The sequence below is a fragment of the Corvus brachyrhynchos genome, unplaced genomic scaffold (assembly GCF_000691975.1).
Source record: "Corvus brachyrhynchos isolate BGI_N302 unplaced genomic scaffold, ASM69197v1 scaffold97, whole genome shotgun sequence".
NCBI lineage: Eukaryota > Metazoa > Chordata > Aves > Passeriformes > Corvidae > Corvus > Corvus brachyrhynchos.
Window position 1 is genome coordinate 3,136,471 of NW_008239758.1, and position 21,918 is coordinate 3,158,388.

At 44.2% G+C, this 21,918-nt stretch overlaps 1 protein-coding gene across 1 annotated transcript in view; it reads left to right on the plus strand.

Moving 5' to 3' along the window:
- Window positions 1-21,918, plus strand: part of LOC103621274 (high affinity cAMP-specific and IBMX-insensitive 3',5'-cyclic phosphodiesterase 8A) — a 149,783-nt gene that overhangs the window by 1,017 nt on the left and 126,848 nt on the right. The window lies entirely within an intron of this gene.

The window sequence follows — 21,918 nt, forward strand, 5'->3', positions numbered from 1 at the left end:
CCAGCAGCAACTCCTCCTATTGCCCCAGAGCTCACTCAGAGCATTTAACCTCCCGAATGGGTCAGCTGTGCTGCTTGTCAAATCCCGAACAGTGACGTTCAGAGATTGTGTTCTGTTTGCTTGTGTTTGTAATCTGATCTCATGTAACAACATTGTCCTCAGCTCACATATAACCACGGGGGTAACTCTGACATCCTGCCTGAAAAAAAACCTTGTTGTTTCCTGTGCTTGACGTTTGAAAGATTTCCAATTTGGACAGGTTAGCATGTTTATACTAATCTCATCCTGTTACTTGAAATTAAATGATTAGCATTTTGGAAGTTGGACATTCCACTTTCATTTTGGTTTCCCCAAAAATACTGCGGTTTGTTATCTCCACAAGTTTCAGAGGGGAGTGGTGGAAGTTTTTCTGTTGCCTGTGCTGAGGCCAGGATTTCAGTCCAGACATTTATGCTTTGGAGAAGGAGCCTCTGGGAGGTCACATCAGAAATGTGCCAGTTTGGATTCTAGCTCAGTGTTGCCTTCCCTTCATAGGAGTTACTTAAAACTAAGACAGAGAACTTAGGAAACTGGAAATTCTGAAAATAAAGGAGTGCTTGCTACTTGTTAAAAAATATTCTTAGTGAATACAGACGTGTGTATCTAATGAAAACAAGTCTGAAGAGCTGGTCAAGCAGAAGAAGCACAATCACCTTGTCCTGTTGGAACATCTCAGCATTGATTGCTTGGTGCCTCTCCCCTGGCACAGCCCAGACTGTTGTTCTCATCAGTGCTTAGGGTCCTTCACTTCAGCGTGTCTAACAAAAACTAAAAAAATTGCTGCTGCATTTGCTATTTGCTGTGCTCATTTTTTGTTTACAAAGTTGGATATCCAGTAAAAAGGCAGAAGCAACACTCCAAAAACAAAAAAAACAAAAAAAACAAACAAAAAAAAAAACCCAAAAAAAAAAAAAAAGGAAGAAAAAAGGGACAAAATAACGAGAGTTGTTTGTAAACATCAAGGCTGCAAATTATTCACATCAAATATTTGGCAACTAGGCAACAATAACAAAATATGTTCACAGAGCTCTAGAGCAGTTTGCAATCAAAAAGTCTGTTTTCATAGAATATATTGTTCATCTCATATCCTGATTTCTGTGGAGGCAGAAGGTTAGAAGCTGATTTCTGGAAGTAGTGTGCCTATTGGTGCTTTTTTAGACACAGATTTTAATTCACAGGAGCCTGGGCAGGATGCATGGCTGTGGCTGGAGAGAATATATTGAATAACAACATGCACTCTGTCATGGCCTAAAAGTTCACAGAGTAGGTGAAGATTTACATGTTATTGTTTTGTGGCTCATAAAATATGATTTTCTTTCTGTGAACCTGATATGTTCTAGTTTTTCCTTTAAAAAATGGGAAAAACTCCCCTCTGCCCTGGGAAAAATCTGGAGGATTTTTTCAACCATATTTTAATTATATTGGTTGCAGTCTTAAAAATCTTACTTCAGTGTGATAGCATATTTTTTCTCAATAAATATTGAGAAATAATATTGAGAATAGCTCATTATTCAGCTGTTCAGCAACTGCCTTCGCATCTTTCAAGTGCAAATTTGTGTTTGCAAATAACTTTGTCTGGCTCTCATTGTGGGTACAAGTGTTACTCATTAGAGCTCTTTGTCAGCATCCCAAAATGTGGTAATTGAAGATCCAGCTACAAATATTTCTGTTTGTGTTTCCTATCTTAGTGTTTAGTTTAAGAGGGCTGAATCTTAGGCAGAAGTGTGTTGATGTTCTTTTGTTTATGTTTATTATAAAATCATAAAATACTGTCATTTTCTGTGGTTAGCCTGGGCAGCGCCTGTGCTGTGGCTGAGCAGAGACCTGCACGTGGGCTGGCTCACACCAGTGCCAGCAGGGCCTTGCTGTCACACAATTCTAAATGCACTTAGAGGTTTTTAAATGAAAAAGGAGCTGGTTAGTTATTAACTTGAAGAAATATCTGATTTTAGAGAACAGAAGATTACAAAACAAACTGGATTTTCACCAGCTCCTGAAGGGCAAACAGTACACTGTGTCTGGGGGCAGGGGGGAGAGAATTTACTCCTCACATTTCCCTGCAGTGTGTGTTTGTGTTGAAGCTTTTTCACTCTCATAGTACTTGATGTAAATGTTAATTAGCACTCCAGGGGAAATGTGTTAACAAATGTACCTTTGACACAGGTCCACAGCTCCGCTTTGCTCTGTAGCTGCAGGCTGGAAAGATTAGCTGGCAAAGTAGCTGGTGCTGCTTTTGAGGAAACTCTTCAAACAGGAGTTCAGGGGAGCTTGCTGAACACTTGGATTTTGCTGCTCTGCTGCAGCTCAGGCTGCTCTTGCTGCTCTGTGGAAGAGGTGCTGGGTAAAATGTGAGCCCTTCTAAGCAAACTCCTAGAAAAGGGATACTTCTAACCATTAACAGGCTTCAAATAAGACTGCCTGGGTTATGGCTTTCATGAGATGAAGAAAAAATGACTTAGCACAAACTTCGTGGCAGAATTTATTCCTCCTCCTCCCCCAGTGCTGATCTTGATTAGCAATAAATAAGGGTGGTAAAGTAATTCCTGTATGTTGTTAGAGTAGAAAGGTAACAGTAGGGCATTCATAAACACATTTACCTCATCACTGCACTTCTTTGCCTTTCCATAAACAGCAGGGCAGAGATTCAGAAATGGAAACCATTCACAGGCTGGGATTTTTCAGCAGTATTCAAACCAGGTTAGCATTTAGATATATTGGTGAATTCTGGCCAGATTAATTCCAGAACCCACCATGACTTCTGTGAGAACATATGCAGAGCCACTTCTCAAGATCTGGCTTGTTCGGCTATTCATTTCTGTGCAGCATCAAATCCTGATTTTCCCTGATGAGGAATAGCTCATATTTAAGACACAGTGGGAAGAGTCCAAGGTTATTGACCACTCTCTGGAAATGAGGTTGGTAATTTTAGCCCAGCCCTCATGAAACTGGTCTGGGGTTTGCAATAGTGATGAAAACCCTGCTGCAGGAGCATGCCTTTGCCTCCAAGAGCAAAGGGCAAAACTGCTGTTGGGAGTCCTTCCCTTCCCTGGAGCAGGATGTTGCATGAAGGATGCTGGTGTTACCACATGGCTCTTGATCAGCTGGGCTGACCCTGGCATCCCTCTTGTGTTGCCCTCAGTGGGTATTTACAAGAAGGATGCCTCATACTTTTCCCCTTCCTGTAAAATGGTTTCTTTCTGGCTTTTATGGCCCTATGGGGAGTTTCAAGCCAGTGAGCTGTTGCTGGTGAGGGGCCATAGCTCCTGTTTCAGAGCTGACTCTGAGGTTTTCAGGGACTCCAGCAAGGAGTGGGCAGAATGTGAACTAGTGCATATCTGAGTGGTGAGCGGCCCACGGGACACGCTTCAGAGCCCCTGGGCAAGCCTGACCTCTAAGTAGGTCAGCCATGGAGAGGCACTGCTGCTTTGTGCTCACCACGTGTCCAGGCTGCAAGTGTGAACCAGGCTGTGCAGGGTGTGCTCGGGCTGTTTGTCCCAGCCGTGCCTTCAGCTGGGCTTTGCCTGTGGGCTGGGACAGCCCTGGGATGGCTTCCTGGCACAGGGAGCTCATGTGAGCACTCTTATTTTGAAGTGCAGGTGAAAGAAACACCAATCTTCTCCGCAGTGGGAGATCTCCTCACTTTGAATTGCTGCTAGATAAATGTGGCCTTGACTCGGTAAAATATGTCCAAAACTACTGGATGGAAGCCCTCTGGCAGGGTGCTGCCTGAGGATGCTGCTGCTGCTGGGGAGGAGAGTTTTGCTGCGTTTCAAACTGCTCCCTCCTTGCCCCTGCAGGGAGCCCCATCCGAGCAGAGAGCACGGAGCATCCCAAACCCACTGTGTGTGGAGGCACCGAGCAGGGATGGGGAGCCTGGGAAGGCACCCACCACCCCACAGCGCCTGAGCCTGCCCTGGAGGGTGCACTGACTCCAGCAGCCCCTCCGTGAGCATGGCTGGATTTTGGCATCCTCCAGCTGCCCATGAAGTGGTGACAGAGGTCAGACCTGAGCTACACTGGTTGGTGCCGTGGATGTGTTAGACCACTTCATTAAGAGTGATGGGCTGGATTAACATCTGGCCCTGCTCCTGCTGCAAAGCTCAATGTGAGAGATACTGGGCCCTGGGTTTGGCTGCCTGAGGAGGAGACAGCACATGGCACCTCCAGAGTCAACTAGTGATAGGTCATAACCAAGCAGACTGCCTACTGTCCTATGGTGGTGACAAAAGATAAAAGTAATTTTTATTGTTCAAAAAAAATTGTTTCAATAGCCCTCCTCCCCCCCAATTGCAATTAGTTTTCTCAGCTGCTATACTTTTGCTGCTTGTTTCTATATTCATAAACCTTGTCTTCCAAATTTTAGCAACAATAGATATACCAGTCAGCAATTGTCTAAGACCATGTAAAAATTGAAACTTTAAGGACAACAGTTCCATCCAGAGGGTTGTTGTCTAACTGGCTGCTTTGGTTTTGGCTCTTGCTGTATGTAATCTGACTCCACAGTATCCATCCAGGGGTTAAAACTCAGCTCAAGACAAGCACAAAACTCTGTCAGGTTTTGATAACTTGTTTGCTGTCTAACTCAGCAATAATCTGGTTCTCGCATTCGAGTAAACTGATCACCCAGCAGGAACTGGACTTCTGCCTTGTTGAAGGATGAATGTTGATTTAGTTGCTCAAAAGGAAAACATACAAGAAACGCAGAATTCTTGTTGACCCAACAACTGAAAGAAACATCACAACATTTCCTAAATCAACACACGGCAATTCTCAAAACAAAGTCTGAACAGCAGCCAGAAGCTTACAAGGCAGGAGATGATACTGTGACCAAACTGAGACCTTGAATCTTCCCTGCCTAAGCCATGGGGTGAGCTGGGAGCTCTGTCTGGTGACGTTCACTCGTGTCTCAGAAGAGCTGCTTGTGCATGAACCTACTTGCTTTGCAGTCAGGAAATTTAATTATTGCTTCCACAGTCGCCCTCACAGAGTACCCTCTGCATGAAATATGCATTCATACCTGATATGTCCCATGATTTTTTCTGTTTCCGCATATGGAGTTAAGGTTAATGTTCCATACACTGTGGACAAATAGTAGTTGTCATGGGAACCATAGCCTTGAATTTCCTGTCTCTAGAGTGATTAAATTCCCCCCAGTAATTTTGCTTTATTGGTTTGTTTCTGTAACTCCTTGTAACTCCTTGGTTTGCCCTGCTTGAGGACATTTCACAGGCTACTTGGATCTCCTCAGGCTTTTGCATTTTGTACACCAGTTTCAGGAAGAATTGAGTGTTTTTCACACGGTGTGTGAAGCAGCAGGAAGTAGAGTGGAGCGAAGCCCTCCCAGGGGCTCTGAGCCCCGGGCTCTGCAGTGGATACCCGGCTTGTTGAATTCTGTGCTGCTTGAAATCCCCAGCCTCGCTGAGCAGCCCCCTCCAACACCTGTCCAGCTTTAGCATCAGGGTGCTTCCTCCTGCCACGCTGTATCTGTGCTGTGTGAGGGCACCTCCTCATGCCCTGTCTGCAGGAGATGTGGAGAGCACCTTTATCTGTTCTCCCCAGGAGCCTGATGCTGGTACAGCCAGAGCGAGTGGTCAGCCTGCCTGCTGGAATTCAGAGTTTCTATCCCTGGTCCCACAATAACAAAAGGGCTTTGGGGGCCTTTACAACACTGCTAGCTGCTCTGCCAGTGCTTTACAAACTGTCCAGATGTTTAGGTTTATTCCATAATCCTAGCCCTCCAGAAAATGGTATAAAATAATATTGAAATGGGAACAACAGCCTGTAGAAACATATCCCTAGCTGGTAAGTAAAATGAATAAGTTGCTGTTAAATGCAAAATTTTATGCAAAAGGCATAAAAAGACAGTGGGAGCTTTTGCTGTTTAATCTGAAATGTTCTATAAATAAAGCCAAGTGGCTACATACTGACAAAACTGGTCACCCCTAATTTAAGGCATGTCATAGGCAGTGGAAAAAGTGTTCCCATAGACTAATGTGGATAGAAATAGAGAGCAATTTGGAAAACTAATGCTAGAATGGCATCACTGTAACTGCAGACCCTGCAGGCTGGATGTCAGTGCCACCAGCTGAACAGTGCTTTCCTTCAGCAGCCTTCGTGGTACTGAGCTTGGTTAACTGGCACTGTGCACTTCGAAGTCGTGATAATTAAAGCTGGAGTGTCATCTGCATTGTAATTAATATGCTCCTCTGCACCTAATTCATTCTGGCAGTATAGATTAATGATGGTAAATGACCAACAAGGATTTATCATGAGATGATTCTTAGTTCTACAGGCTGCCTCAGACAATTACAGGAAGCGATTGTTAACTTCAGGCTATTGTCCCGGTGTAATCGTGCATGTGCATTCTCAGCGTTGTTTTGCAGTAAAGCCCATCCAAGGGCTTCATAAAGACTCAGTTATGGCCCCTAAGAGGCTGAGACACCCTCGTAAACGTGGGAGAGGGGAAGCACAGGCTGGTGACACCGCTCTGGTTTCTCAGTATCCCGGGGCGTGTAGTCTCTGCCGGTATCGGCAGGAGCTGAGATGGAGAATTATTTCTGCAAATCAGATGCTTTTGCAAATGCAGTTGTGTTGGGAGGTCGGGCAACAGGGTCAGCTGTGCAGTGGGGTACCCAGCTGGGGCTGGGCAGCCTCGTTTGTTACCAGTACTCTTCCTCTGTGGCAGTGCTGGCATCTCCTCCTTCGGTGCCATGGGGTGGAAGGACCTTTTTCTCTGAGCACGTTACAGGGCCACAGTACCTCAGCAGTCCTGTCTGCCAAGAACTGCTGGCATCTAAGCAACAGCCTCGAGAATGGTCATTATTTTGAACTAGCAAAACGCACTCTATAAAAAGAGATGCCCCCTCAAAAGAAAGATACTGAGCTCCCTGAAAGCTTAGAGCCTCAGGAGGTTTCACAAGTCGGGCTTGCAAAATCCTGATTTTCAAGCCAAGCTGGTCACAGCTGGGGGACAAAACCATGTCATGCTAAGCAAAAGGTCATGAAAAATTATATAAATGAAGTGAAATTTTCCAAAGCATATAAGGTGCTCAAGCTCTTCTTGCTTCTTGCAAGAAGTGGTTTCATCATTACATTTTCTTATAATAGCTTCCTTGTGTACACAAGGAACTTAACCTGGCTTATTTAAACTGCATCATGCATTGCTGCAAGAATACCTGATTAACAAGGTGATCAATGTGTGCTGTTCCACTTGTCAGTCAATAGGAATTAATATGCAGGAGACTAGTTCAGAAATGAGAGATTATAATGGACATTTGCTTTCCTTTGTGCTGAAGTGTTGCTGCGTGAGCAAACAAGTGCTAATACGATGAGCTGAGCTCCACTGCCTCCCCTCCCTGAGGCTGGCATGTTCCTCACTCCTCGACTGTTCCCCCATTTGTACCAATCCCAACCTTCCTCCTAGGAGCAGTGAGGCTCCTTCATGCTTGCAGTAGAGGCCTGGGATTTTTTTTTTTTCCTCTGCCCCAGGGATGTTCCTGGGAGTGCCCCTCCAATCTCCTGTCAGTCCCATCCAGCCTCTGCAGCACCTTTTGCAGTGATGGCCATGAGCATGTGGTTGGCTGAAGCTGTCATTGACCCCAAATGGACTGGAGTCACTCTCTGGTGTGGTTGATTTACCAGTGTCATGTACTCCCATGCCAGACAAAGCACAAGGCTTAACTGCAAGTGGTTTTAGTGTTTATCGGAAAATATTGCTCAGTTTTGCCCGTGCTGCCCTGGGGACACCAGCGTGATCCTGGTGGCTGCTGGTTGTGCAACAGTGCTCCCTGTGCTACTTCTCTCCACTTTAATGACAGAGTTTCTCTTCCACCAGTAACCACATGGGATGGGTAATGAGACCCAAGCAAATGAGAAAGGTGGGGAAAGAATGAAAAAGCAGAAATACCTTTTATTTTCTTCCCCTCTTCTTCTTCCCCCTGGTAACAATATTTATTGGTAAGCAGGTGTAGCTGACCTGTCCCTCCTTCCCCAGCCTCAGAGAGATGGTGATGAGGTGGCTTTGGAGGGGAGGAGTGTGTGGATGAAAGAGGAGATCTCTGGGGCACCATGGCCATGGAAACATGCAAAGTTGGTGTTAGTGTTTGCTATTGTTGGCTGCAGAGATGCCTGCTCTGCACCTTCAGCCCTGAAGGAACTGGGGTACATCTGAAAGGGTTTATCTGTGAGTAAGAAAATAGGGGCTGGGAGCAGAGCTGGATCAATGGTGAGTTTTTTTGTTTGCTCTCTGACCCTTCCCCCTCAGCTATGAAATATAAACATAGATCTAATGAAACTAAAAGCAGAGGTCCCTTTGGAGAAAATTGAGGAGGCTTAGGATGAAAATTCTTAAATGTTGCAAATTGTTTTTATTCAGTCCCAAACAGAATGCCTGCAGTTGCTTTATATGCTGTTTATGTTTGTCCTGTTTCATTTTGGAGAAGAAAAATCAAACCCAAACCATTTCATTTAGAAAATACCAAAGCAAAACATTTCACAGAACCATAGAATAGTTGAGGTTGGAGTGGAACACTGGAGATCATCTCGTTCAACCCCTCTGCTCAAAGCATATTTGAATACGCTATACATTTCTGTTTCGAATTTTTATCTGTGTCCATAGTAATTTCCCAATTTTGGCTTGAATTTCTAAACAGATCTCAGTTCCCTCCCCAGTTGTATTTTGGGATCAACTTTGCATTTACTGATTTTTATTTTCTTAGGCTTCTACTTGGGAAATCGATGTCCTCTGTGCTAGGCTGGCAATGTATGCTGTCTTCAGACCCCATGCAGAAAGTGTTTTCCAGATGTCATGGATTCCATGTAGCTTCTCTTTTCTTCTTCTGCATAGCTTTATATAACCACAAGTGTTTGACTTTATATCTGCTTATTACAGCACACTTGTGACTTAAAAAGATGTGGACACTCATGGGAGCAAAACATTAGCATTTATTATAAAAGGTAGTGATATACTGTCTGGTTGGCTTCCTACCTGTGTCCACACATAGAATCATAGAGTCATTTAGATTGGAAAAGACCTTTAAGATCATCAAGTCCAGCCATAAACCCAACTAGTCCACCACTGAACGATGTTCCTGTGATCTCAAAATGCAGACCTATGTCTGCCAACGATTTACTAAAGGGACAAGGTAGTGTCTGTCATTTATCCACTAACTTTTTTTGCCAAGTTAAAATAAAAAACAACCCAAAACCGAAAAAAAAATTCCAAAACATTTGTAGCAAATAAAGAGCAGCTGAGGACCCAGAAACATGAATGACTAGGATGCCTCAGACTGGTATGTGCCCAAAAGCTTACACAAAGCCTAAAAAAAGGTTGCCCATGACAGTGTCACCCATGTGCCCCGTGGGCTTTGACATCTGAATTCCTACAAGCTGGGAGTGAGTGCACTGTCTGAGCTGCTGTTTTGGCAGAGATGTTTAATAGTAATTAGTGTGATCTGGACACTGGCTGCAGCAATACAATTGGATTTGTCCCATTTGGAGTCACAAAGTGCTGTGGGCCAGGACTGTGGAACTGTCTTTCACCTCTGTATGAGAACTGCCCTAATGTGAAGCTCATGGAAAGGAAACCCCTCACTTCCAGTACAGCATGAAGCTTGTCCACTCTTTGTGAAATGGAAAGACAGTAAGGAATCTCAGAAAATGTAACTCAGCCCTTCTATAATTTTTTCTTTCTTTTACCAAGGATTTTAATTTCCTTTCCTGCCTTTTCTTATTGCAAATAAAAAAACCCCCCAGAAACCAAATGGCTAAAACTCCAGGGTTCCTTAGCAAAACTATTCCCTCATGCTTTCAGCTGGAGCAGTTTTCCAACAGTGACATGAGCTCACAATATGTTAGTCTGACTCTAAATAAGATTTTCCAGAGTTGGCTGAAGGTTTTGGCTTAGTTCTAGAATAAACTGCTCCAGAAACCTTTCTGGAGTGGATTCTGGATAGCCTGGCACCATTCAAAGGATTAAAAAAGTCATGCATCATTTGCCCTTTCAAAATACTCAAGGCTTTTAAATTTCTCACCCCAGAAAATGTCTTTCTTTTCATCAAACATCAGCTGTTTCCAATTGCTTCATTCTATTTTGGTCACTTATTCTCTCTTTTCCTTCCCATGCATGACTAAATATCTCCTTTAAATCAACTTGAAGCAATTTGTTTTTCCATTCATCCATTGGGTTGTGCTGGTTTCTTTCACCGTTGGAATGCCACGTGAATGTCATACATTGAAGGAGCAATATCATCTGTGCAGTCCTGAGCGCAGGAGTACTTGGCGCCAGTTCTGCAGCTCAGTACTTGAAAGGCACGACAGCTGCTGGGTTCTGCATGCTTTAACTGGTTCATTTGCTGCAGCTCTGAGCAGAAATACCATGGCAGCCCCACACAACGGTGTGATGCCCAGGCTCGTGGTCTCATGATGAGCATTCTAGCTCTGGACCAGTGGGACTCATTCTGCCTCAGCTCAGCACTAAGCTCAAGCAGAGTGCTCCATCTGAGGGTCAGGCATGCTGAGCCTGTGAGCCAGGACAGGCTGCTCTGGCCTCGCTCCTTGGGAGGCTTCCTGAGCCACTGGTGCAACGCCCGGCTGCCACTTCGGCTGTGCCAGCTGGGCAAAGGCACAGGCTCCGTGCTGTGCACGATTCCTGGCGTGGATGTGGCCTAGGAGCAGGTCACCTTACGTAGAGGGGACTGGATGCCTTGTTAAAAGTGCACTGAGGTGCCGGTGCCAGCCCTCCTGACAAGATGGTCCGTGCAAGTCCCGCATCAAACTCCAGTGACCAAAAAACCATCCACACCTCAGTCCTGCCAGTGCTGTGGTGCCTAAATGCAATCTTGCCTTGATCTCTACAGCTGATGAGTAAGCACACTGCTCTTCAGTAACCTTGTCTTGTTGCCCTCAGATTAGAATGAAGTTTCTCCAGTCCTTGATCTCTTGTATAATGTACGAGCACCCACCAGATTTCTGACCCATGCATGTGTGACACATGTGTTTTCCTTTCAGTTGACAAACACAGAAGCTGAAATTATCCAGAAAAAATAAATACCAAGGCCAAGCACAGGAAAGGGTTTGTTTCGGTTTGGGTTTCTTTCTTTTGGTGAAGTAAAGAATATGCTGGAGATAGATTTGACAAAGTGAGTGATCCAGATTTTTGTGGCAGTTGCATCCCAGCTCTAGCTGTCACAGCCACAGCTGATCCAAGCTGTGCTGCGTTCGGCAAGGGAAGGAGTCAGGTTCAGACCTGCCAGAAGGCCCTGAACACTAAACCCTTCTGTCCAGAGAGGGATATGTAAAGCTACGCTTCCTCAAGATTGCTGCCAAATGACTAATCTTGGACACTTTCAGGCATTCCAGCATGTCTGGTTAGTGGTTACTCTAGCCATCCTATCGTATTTTTGGGAACCAAATGTCTTGCACGCTGAAGCTAGGTGCATATTATACGAGGGGTTCCTATAATGGATGTAGGTAGAGTTAGCAGCCCGTGCACAGTGGCTTTGCACCAAAGATAACCTTGTGAACAGGGAGCATTGTGTACATGCTCAAAGTCAGACATGCAGGGGAATCAGTTTAGTTTACTTAGGAGTCATGGGCAGAGAGGGATTTTTAAACACAGATTGAATGAATCAGCCCATTAACTTCTGTTTTCCTTTCCATGCAAGTGACGAGTACCTGTTACAGCCAGAGGTGAGCTAACAAGACAGAGCTCTGCAATCAGCCCCGGGTCAGACCAGATCACGTTATTTACAGTAAAAGAGAGCTCAAATGCTTTCTGCAAAGAGATCCCAAGCTCAGACACTATCCTGTCACCTAACCTTGCTTGTTCCCATTTACTGAGGGACTCCCTAAACCTGGACTGTGGTGATTCTTTCATTGTATGTTGAGAGCTGTCTCGGGGTGTACTCCAGGGAGCGTTCAACCTTTATCTCATGGGATTTTCCTTTTTGTTTAAGGTCCAGCATTATTTGGTTTCAAAACATAACTATATGTCCAGACACTGACTATGTCCTGTACGTGTTTGAATGCTCTCCTGTAGGCAGCACATCTCCCAGAGGCTACTTCTGGTTCATGTCAATGATATTTGGGGTTTCACTCTGCTTTTTACTTTGATGATAAATTATTGTGGTTTCCAAAGGTTAATCATTAGTGCCCTGCAGAAGAGATGTCCTGTCCAGATAGTGTGGTTTCCATTTAATTGTCTTTTTGGATCTAGCTTTGTTCTTATACTGTGGGGTAATGTGCCAAAGATGGCACTATGCAGGCTGTGTTGACGAGTTGAACTGTGCTACAAAATACTCCTTTTGATCCTGCTGTTTTTTCTGAACTCCATCAGCTCCCTTTTTTTTTGCCTTATATAGAAGCCCTTTGCCTTGTATCTCCTGTTTGGATCAGTGTTTGATGGGCTGGATCAGGTCACAGTACTTTCTTGTCTGCCTGAGACAGGATGGATATCCAAGAGGATGAGTTGACCTCCATCACAGCTGGTTATGTGAGGAGGGAGCCCTACACCAGTGAAATCCCAGCCTCAGCTAATACATTAATTGTCTTGTCTTCATAGGTAACACTGAACCTTCTTATAAATCTATTCGATTTTATGGCTACATGAATCTATTGTATGAATCTTTGTTGAGAAGTACAGTCAGTAACCAGCTGTACCAGTGCAAGGAGCTATTGTCATGTCCTAACCTGTTCCCTAAAATATCAGCTGTCTTCTCTGAGGAGGCTTGAAAGCTCTTTGTCAGGGTCCATCCACCCTGGCTAGCTAAGCCCAATTTTAAACTCACACAACTCAATACTCATGAAACACACTTCAAAAGAGAACTAAATAGCTGCTTCACGTGGGAAGAACTAGGGTCTATGGGTGCCACCCACCAGTTTCCTGGCTGGCTGGCTGGGCTGTGGCAGGGTTGGGGATTTTCCCCTGCTGATGCCATCTCCCAGGCAGTGCAGTGACCCAGCCCAGGTCTCTGGACAGCCGTGCTCAGCCTCCCTGACTCCCCTCTGCACCAGGAAAGGGAGGGAGTGCTCCAGCTGCATCCGGCCCGCCTGCCTGGCCACGGGAGGCCCTTGAAGTACAGAACAAAATAAATTCCCTCAATCCTAGCAATTTTCTCCAAAGCAGATCAGCAGGCAGCAGGCCTATGTTCTGTGGCTTGCTGTGGGCATCTGTGAGTGTCCCAGGATGCCTGCGTTTGATGACTATATCCCAAAGCCATGTCTCTGGTGTTTTTCTGTGCCCACAAACAGCATTTGAAAGACATCACACAGAGATTCAAAATCATCTCCACTGGCTTCAGTGGAGTTGCTCCTGATCCAAGAGCTCCTTGCCTGGGTGCCAGAGATCAGGCACTCCAGGTGATTTGGCTGCAGAGCACATCAGCACACCTCTGGGCCTGCTCTCCATCCCCCCAGGTGTGCTGCTCTCCAAGGTTCCCTTGAACAAGAATTGAACTGATACACAAAAAATGCCAACAGTTCCATGCTCAAACAAGAGTTAGGAAGTCTTTTAAACAGGCTGAGTTAAGTAAATAGATGGAGATGAGAATTGTTTCCTTGTACAGCTGTGTTAAGGCTCTTTGCGGGTTTCTGAGCTTCCTCAAGTGTCACGTTATTCCCCCAATACAAGTCAGATACTGAATAAACCCACTGCATGTGTCTCCTCAGACACCAACTCCTTTTTCTGCAGTGGCTCCCCATTAGTAAAAAAGCTGGGAGACATTCCTTTCTAGGAGCAAACCTGCTACACTAAATGTCATCTCACTTGACTGTTACTAGCATTTTCCTGATAAACTGACCTTCAGAGAAATGCACTCTTATCAGAAAGCTGTTTTGTTTAAAACCTTTTAGATGATCATTAGACAGCTCAAGCTTTTTCACTGGTGCAGATCAAGATGTGCTAGGAGAGGCAAAGTGTTGCTGCAGAATCATAGGTTACGTTGCACTTGAAAAATATGGAATTTTACTTGACTATACTAACTCTTAAATATATGATTTCCCAGAAACCACTGAAGCTTCAAAAGGTGGAGAGTTTGATGAAAGAGGTCAGATTACAGCCTTGCTTCTGGGCAATGACAAATACTTCCCAGGTCACTTAGAGCAAATCACTCAATATTTTCTCATCTCTAAGGAATTAGAATCATAAATCAACTAGTATTTATGATGTGTTCCAGTATGTCAGTGATAGGGCCATGTAACTTTAGATAAAAGAAAGTTCACTTTTATTTGTTGCTGAGAGACAAAAGGAAGCAGTACAGCATCTGTTCTAGAAGAAATCCATGGTTTCTATAATCTTCTCTGAAGTTCTTTTCTCACTGAAGCAGTTAACAAAGCTTGGATGTAATGTATTCTAATCTAATGTGCCTAATTTAGCTGAACACTTTAAATTCTTTCAGTTATATGGCTCCAGTCTGTCTGTTTTTGTTTTACCTTTTTTTCCACTGCTGAGCTCCATAATTGTTCCTTTTAGCCACAGTCACCTAAGGTCAGGCTGTACCTTGCTAAGGAGCCGAACTGCAAACAAGGCTAACTCAATCACGTGTCTCCAGCCCATTCCTGTTATTAATCCTCCCAAGTTCTGGGCCTAGCACTTGGCAGAGCAACTAAAGTAAACTTTTTATCAGAAGTTCACATTCTCCTCAAGTGGAGGAAGAGCTGGATAATTCCTGCCTTTATTTTTTTTAAGAATATTGTAACGTGGGAGCTACCTCAGATTTATTCCAGTAATGCAGGGGGCACAAATGTATTGGAAAAAACTTTGTGCAATGTGAATTTATCTGATAAAATTCTGTTTCTCTTCACAAAATGTCTTTCAGAGTGCTTTCATCAGTAAATACACTGTCATTGTAACAAATACGATGCTGGCTTTAAACTGATGAGAAAATGGCCAAAATACATGCAGTTTATACTCTGACAGGAAGCTGGTCTGGGTATTTAGGTTTTGTATGAAATCTAAAGCACTGCAAAGACATTTTATTCCTGCTTCAGTCTCTGTGGAGAAAAGTCCTGCTTAATTTACTTTCTCCTACTCATATAATTTTCACAGTCTTGGTCTCTGCTTCCATGCTTTGTCTGTTAAGTTCATTGCATGGGAGCAGGCACTGCAGATTCAGAAAATCCAGTTGGAAAGGAGAGCAAGGTTGATATATTTTTTCCCCAGAGCTTCTGGGGGCTCAAGCTGCCAGCGCCTTGTAAATAGAAAGACCTAACTCAAAATGCTACACTGGGATAAAGGTGGGATCTGTGAAATGCAGAGTTACTAACTTGGTTTCCTTTCAAAAGTATCATCAATTTAGATCTGATTTTTGAAGTCCTAAAGACTAGGGTTTTTTTAAAAAAAGTGGTTATTTCTTTTGGTGCCCAAGACTGTCAAAAGGAAGATGTGATTTTTAGTTGTTTATATCACTGAGCAAGAGGGATCAGTCTGTATGGGGCCTGAAGAGATGTCACGTGCATGGTAGGATCCTGACCTTCTCAAAGTACTCTGACACTTGCCTAATAAACTTCCAAGAGTGCAGGGAGATGAATAAATCTTCAATTGCTTTGTCCAGATTGGTATACTTGTTGTGGTAGTGAATTTAAGAGTGATTGTTTTGACTTGGTTACATTAATTCATTGTAAAGGTAACGCGTGGAACAGTTTACTCTGAAACTCCCCAAAAGCAGAAGTGTAAACCAGATTAGGGTTGTGGGGAAAGGTGTGTTTGGCACTTGGGCCATGTGAGAGATAAGGGTTGCTCCTGGTTACCTGTGGCTACCAGGGAGAGAGGCCTTTATGTGAAGGGATAGGAAGTGGGGAACTGTGCCTAGAGAGATTTCAGGGAGACAGAGATGGCACCACAGCTTATTTCAAGTGAGTGGGGATTAAAAAGCCTCTTGATGGAGCACTAGGAAGCCACCCACTTGGGCACAAGTAAGTGCAGACCCAGGAGATCTTGCCAAGGCAGATATAAACCATGAGATCAGCCCCCTCAGTTCATCAGATCCTTCCCTGCCCCATCTGTTTGGAAGTCTCTCACGAATTTAAAGGACATGTTTTCAAACTATTTTTTAACTCTCTTCCCAAAACATTTTGGAGATTTTTATTCTTTTTTTTTTAGTGCTTGCTATTGTTCTTGTGTTATAGAGACTGTCAACCCCTGCAGCACCCAGCTGTGCTGGCTGTAACCATAATTCACACAAACTGCCAAGTGCTGTTCTGCTTAATATAACAGATCCTTCCATGATAGCTGTGCTACAACCAGCCCTGGTGAATGTGTTGGGAAGGATGGTGCCCATGTGAATAAGATTTATGTTTGTTAGGGCTGTGGTGAGTGAGCCTGCAAGCGCTGCCTTCCCCTTTTCAAAAACTCGGAAGATTTATCTCCCCGATGCATCCTGAGTCTATTTCTCTCTTTTTTAAATAGCTATCCCCAGAAAACTTACATGGCTTGGTTTCTCCACCTGCCCTCAGTGTGGTTTCTCCTTATCTCTCCCCCAAGTTGTCATCTCCTCTTGCAATTCTTGTGGTGTTGCTGTTGCTGCTGCTCAGCTGGATGTGCAGACAGCTATAAAATGGAGTTTACAAGAACCACGATCTCTGGGTGCTGTGCCATGGCACCACAGACATTCTTGTACATTCCTCCTCACAACTGTCTGCATGCAGAACTGCATGTAGGCAAGGGTCAAGGACTGCGACTTCCCTGGTGGGATCTTGCAGAAATAAGAACACAGTTGGAAAAAGAGTTGGAAAGAATAGTATTGGAAAGATGCTCTGTCATTGCTGGACAATCAGAGCCTGATTGCAATGAAACAACTGGATGTGAAACATTCCTGGGAAAAGGGAGGTATTCAAATGCACAGCCATCTCTGGGTTACCTGTTGGCAGTAGGGTATGATCCTCTCTGCTAATTAAGGGTTCAGCTTCTTGCATAGGTAAGGACACTGCCTTCTCCACAGAAAGGCTTAGCATCGGGGAATGACTGTACACAGTCGGATATGACTGAGTGTATTTAAAGGTATTGTTATGACCCAAAGAAAGGAAATGTACTTGAGAACACAGCAAGGAGTTGTTAAGTATTCAGATGAGGTCCAGTTCCCTGTCTTATATTCAGACAAGCTTGTAGGATAAATTCTTCAGATGTTTTGGTGATTTAGGAACATAAATCTCACAGCCAGGACATGGGATTTTTTGCTATTGTGAATATATAATAAATCATTGCTCAGTATGACCATGGATGATGAATCTGTTCCTTAAATAATAACTTCAGCAACCATGAAAGCCATCTGTTTTGCAGGTGTACAGTCTAGTCTTAAAGAGTAATTTTAGGGAGTTTTTCAGCTTCTGCTGCTGCCATACAGCAAGGATAAGTCTCTAGACCCATATTTTATTGTTCTCTTTACCATTCTTACTCTGTCTGCCTTTGGGAAGGGTTAAGGATGCTGGCCCAGGGAGGCAGGCTGCTGGCCACTAGCAGCTGGTTAACCAGGAGCAAACAAGAAAGTGTCTGCTGGGCAGGAGGCAGTGGGGTCCTGGGAGGGACTTAGGGGCAAGGAGTCTGTGGATTTGAGAGCCTGTCTTGAGTGAGTCTTCCCTCATTAGCCTGAACTGATCTTTTAGTTGCTGGGGTAGACAATAAGGACTAAGAGCTTGTCCTTCTAGCTTTGATGACCAAAGAAAACTGATCTACTGATGGAGGAGACAAGTTGTTTGTTTCTTTTACTGATTTTCTTTTGTTTTCTCTGATTGGATCCAGGCAGGCCACAATGGGGTTGTGGCATTGGGAACCACTTCAGGAGTCTGAAGGGTCCTGAGGCTGTGGTCACTTTTGGGCTGAGGCTGGCTAGCTAAGAAAAGGATCCAATACTCTCAGGAAGCAGAGGGACCTCAGGCACTTGTAGGGTGTGAGAATTGGGTATACCACTCCACGTAAAAGGACCAATTGTCATCCTTGGTTTAGTAAATCACAAACTGAAAGGGTTGCATGCTGAACAAATGTAAGTTGGCTTAAAAATACTTAGGAAGAGAGAATGGAAAATTCTCCAAGAGGGGAACAGCTAATTCTCTATGGTCACAGCTGGCTGCATGGCACCGTGTATCCAGACAGATAATACTGCTTGTGAAGCACAGGATAATTATAGGGGAGTGGGTGGGGACAACAGTGCTTTGTTCCTCCCTTCCCCACAAACTTTTGGTCAACGCAAGGCGAGGCCAGGCAGCTGGAGCTGTTGGAGGCTGCTTTGGCAGCAGGTCCCCCTCCTGCTGCTCCTCCTTCCTGCTGGGCTCTGCGGTCGGCAGAGCTGGAGCAGCTGGGTGATACAGTGCAGCCTCCTGCATCCCGTCAGTGCTGCACTCCCTGGGCTGTGTAGGGCTCCCAGGCTCAGGCATTGGAAAGACATGGTTTAGGGGGAGAGCATGAGATGCTGGGGAAGAGAGGATTGGGAGGGAGAGCAGCAGCATCTGAAGGCCCATGCCCAGCCATTAAAGTTGGGTGGCAGAGATCTGCTCACCTTCTCTCTGCATCTGCTGTGGAAGCAGGTGCTGCTCCTGGGCAATGTGGGGAGAGCCTACCAAAAACAAAGTAGAGATGATAATGCTGAGGGAAACTTGAGAAACATTGGACAGTTGGACAGCAAAGAAGGTAGTCAAAGTGGAAAGAAGGCACAGTGGAGAAGGGGGTACATTTTTCTCCTGGAAATAGTGTGTCTGTCCTGCTGATCAGTGAGCAGTGCTGAGTGTGATGTGTAAACTACAGCTGAAAAAGCTGTTCTGACACCAGTTATGATGATGAAGCTTGTACGTACATGAAGAATCTGAGCTTTAGACTTGAATGTCTTTAGTGCTAGAGTTGAAAAAGTTGCTGACTTAGACTGCCTTGAAGGCTCTGATTTCCAAGTGGTACAGACAACTGTCTGTGTTCTGCAATTGCAGTTACACAACAGCAGCAGCCGGACAGCCTGCCAGGACATCAGGGCGGCCCTGCTCTCAGCTGCTTCGGGGTTTTTCAGGACATCAGGAAAGTGGTGCAGAAAACAAACTCATTGTACTTCTGTACATTCCAGGAGCTGGGGATGAGCTGTCTCAGGACAAATTTTACTCTTGAGTCACCTGAAAACGCCCCGTTCCAAGATACCTGATGCTCATACACAAACAAGCAGATGTACCCTCGTGGGGTGTAATGCTGATACTCATGCCTAAGGCAGCATATGGTCCTTGTTTCCTTCTCTAGAATATCTTGGGATGGAGAGACATACTCTGTCACAGCTTGCACGTGTCAGTAGTTAGTGTTGTAGAGTCCATTCAGCTGTTTGCATGCTGGCACATTTTCCACAGTTCCTCCTCCTCCTTCTCCCCACTGCCTCCTTCACTGGCCTAGAGACCAGCAGGATTGCCTAACTTTTCAGAAGGCCAAAAGACACAATTGGAACATACAGCTGACTTGAGGGGAGAAGCAATTAAAACCACACAGAGTAATCTTTTACCAAGACTGCTGCCTGTGCTCACAGGACTGCAGTCATGCTCGCTCTGCCTTCGTCGGACAAACATTTTTTCAAAGGATGCTGATATTTGTTGTTCATGCAGATGTCAGTCCATCATTTCTTCTGCATAACTCTGCCTGCCAGTGTCTCAGGTACTGAAGTACTATCAGAACTGGATTTTGGCAACAAACTTTTGCTCTGGGCTTTCGTATTGCATTTTTGTGTAACTGGACAGGAGTGAACTGCCCCAGTGCTCATGCACAAACTCTTACAATGTGCAGTGGAAATTGATCAAGTGTGAAATGGATGGATACTGCTGATACATCAAGGGAAGTGGTTTTGCTTATGGAAATTTGGGGGGAGATAGCAGATATGGGGAATAGAGGAGGATACCTGGGGGACACTGTTGTTCAGTCTTTTGTCAAAAACATGCAGGGTCCACTGTAATTTCTCTGTGGGAAGGATGAGGATGTGGCTGAATAGTGTATTTTCAATCCTTTTAAATTTTTGACACTTACGTATTTGTCCTCTAGACACTTTGATCTTCCCCAGCACCCACTTGTCTGCAGATCAAGCTGATAACAGTCATTCCAAGCTCTTTCCTAGGATTCTTCCTTATTCTGCAGTCCTGAATGAAATTCAGCCTTACTCTCCATAAATAACCTTTCTCTTTCCCCCGGTTGTCTCCTAGAGCTAGTTCTCTTCTGACCTTTCCCTTCCTGACTCTGTACTGACCTTGCACTTCCCCCACAGCCTTAATCTGCCAGTGTCTACACTCCTGGTCTTCCTCTGCTATTTTGCATGATTTCAATTTTTTTTATAATAATAATAATTGGGCTCACCATTTCCTGAGCTGCACTTCAGCAATAAGCATGAACGAGGCCCTTTATCCACACACCTCATACAGTGTAGTGACAAATTACTACCACTGGCAATGATTTTGATGTTTTCACCTCTTGTCTCTGATTCCAGGCTCTGGGTAAATCTATACTTTCAACTGTATTTTTCTATTGGCAATAAAACCCAGAACCAATGTTTTCCAAATTGTAGAGAAACAAGACAACTCCAATGCTAGTGTCTTGTTCAAAGAGCAATTTTTGTCTTTAGTTGAATTTTTATCAGTGTGACAACAACTTCAGTGATTTCTCAATGGCTTTTATTAAACTGCTAAGGGTTTATTCAGGCTCATCTCATCCAGTCAAGGCAGTGAGAGTTCTCATCTGAAAACCTTGCAAATGGAGACTTGTTTTGTTTTGTTTTCATGAAGTTAGGCTGTAGAAATAATAAGTAATAACCTACCAATGAACAGTCATGGAAAAACTTTAAAAAAGAGCAAAGTGGTTGTGCACATCGTATCTGATGTACATTTTCTTGTTTTGTCATGCTGTTATCAAACAAAGCATTCCCCCTGCCCCCAGTATTTGCCTTTCATTTGCATAAATTTTGTATTAGTTGAGTGGGAATTTGTTTGCCTTCAAAGTGGAAAGCAGAGATTTTTCCAATATTGACAATTTTTTTGAAATGACACCATGAACTGTACATTTCATCTCTATGTACCTGCACACCAGACTCATCTATTTAACAAAGTAGAAAGCTTAACTCTAGGTGTCAGCACTGCAAACTGAATGTGCAGCTCTGAAAATGAAGTTTTGCTGTCTCTGACTCCTGCAGTGCCACCAGAAATAAAGTGCAATAGCAGTTTTGCTGACAGATCCATTAGGGCAGAGGAAGGGAGCCCACATTTATGCTTAACAGCACAAGCAGGAATTGTAGCATTCTCTTCCTTCACAGTCTTTTTCTAGCTGCACTTAAGTGTGTTCTTATTAATGGGATCTAGTAAATAATGTTTAATGTAAAGGAAAGAGTGAGGACGAGATCCATGTCCAAACAGTGCCCACTGTTTCAAATGGGCATGTTAAGCCTTTCCCTTCATTTATTGTTAAATGCTTATATTAAGTGGGTGTCCAAAGTGATGAGAGGGTACAGGAAGCCGACTTCTTTTTCTGGTTCTAGCAGGCTGTATAGCTCAGCTAAATTAATGGGGTGGATGAAGTTTATGTGACTATTGCTTATACTCCAAACTGCACAGTAGCAGTGCATTGAGGAAGGAAAGACTTGATTTTCCAGCCTTTAATGCTAGCAATTATGAGAAGTAAATAAAAGCATTTCTGCATTGCAAGTACTGTGGTTATCCTGAAAAACCACATTTCTCAAAAGCACTGACTTTTGGCTTTGCATCTCTCAACTTTACAAGGTGCTCTCATCTGGATCAAGTGATGCTGTTACACATATGAATGAAGAGCTGCTTCTTGCCATTCTTGTTGTCCATAGTCATCACTTATCTGCATATTTTGCTTTTAATGATGACCTGATGGCATTTGTCATGTAGTTAAGGTACTGTTTTAAAGCCTGGCTGTCCTGAATT